This window comes from Aptenodytes forsteri, unplaced genomic scaffold (genome assembly GCF_000699145.1).
Source record: "Aptenodytes forsteri isolate BGI_AS27 unplaced genomic scaffold, ASM69914v1 Scaffold141, whole genome shotgun sequence".
Classification (NCBI taxonomy): Eukaryota; Metazoa; Chordata; class Aves; order Sphenisciformes; family Spheniscidae; genus Aptenodytes; species Aptenodytes forsteri.
The window spans coordinates 305,617-306,990 of NW_008794416.1; positions in this window are offsets into that span (position 1 = coordinate 305,617).

Below are 1,374 nucleotides of genomic sequence, written 5' to 3' on the forward strand. Positions count from 1 at the left end.
CCCCCATGGCACCCCACAACCCGTCCCTGCCAAACCACCCTTCTTCCCAAGGCAAGGGGAGAGCCCCATCAGTGGAAACCCAGCGTGGAGGCAGTGAGGGAGAGATCGGGGTGGGCTACGCCGTTTTGATCTCTCGGCTTGGATGCAAATCGTGTCAGAAAGAGACTGGACTGGGCTGAACTAAACTAAACCAACTGGAAAATAAACTGTGGAGATGCCTGTTCCTTAGATTAACTGTTACAATTATTTATTATTTACTTTCAAACAGGACTCAGCTGATGCATCCGCTCTTACAGCAGATTACTCTCCGCACAGGATAAAAATCAACCTGGCAGAATTCACCAAATAGACTAAACAAATGGCAAGAAAAAAAAGCTGCCTCAATAGCTATACTTTTATATCTGGAGAGAAACATTGTTACTGTTGATGTTATTGTTTATTAGATCTCTTATTTGATACGCTCCAGCATGAAGGCCTCCTTGAAAATGAAGCTGTCTCAATACTAATTCAATGTGATAGGCACCAGGAGAACCCCTAAACCCAAGCCAAGTAGTTTGAACATCCATCTTATCTATTTTGTTAGGATTATGAAATCACACCCTCTATTATTATTATTACTAAATATTTTTACTCAGTGGTTCCTGACAGCATTAAATCTTGATACACAAAATCAATGTGAAAAATGTTCAAGACTAAACATATAAACCCCCTGAACCAGAAAAAAACAAAGCGGCTGACAATACTGTTTTTATATTTTACATATTTATATCATCATTTTTATTATTAAAGTTCATTCATCTGAGAAATCCCAGATGGACTACTCCTCCTATCAGGCAATAACTTCAGCCTCATTGACTTCAAAGACAGTGTTGACTGAGGCAAACCTTCAGGACTTGACCTACATGGTCATATTCATGCCATGGATTCTGATAAAATCACTCCAACTTGCACCAGAATGAGAGCTCAACCGCATGCTAGATCTCGAGAGATGATGTGTAAAACACCTCTTCGTAACGTTTCCCAGCCATTTCACCACAAAGGAGTCAAGGTCTTTATCCCAAGGACATCACCATCCAGATGATCCAGCCCCAAAACTATTTACGCGACCTTCTGTTCCCGTGCAGACTGAAGCCCAAAGCAGACTCAGTTCTGGCTCAGATGTGGGATGCCGGCTCGTCACGGGCGGGTTTCCCACCAGGTTAGAGGGACCTGACTGAAGAGCTCCTACTCCTCGTCTTGCTTTTCTGGGTCATGCACCAAGCCCGAGGTTTAATTTCCAGATACACCATGGATTTCTCATCACAGACTGTCTAGAGACTCGGGTGAACTCTGGGCCTGAATCAGCTCCGGTCTGGAAGAAGAGACCTTTCAACC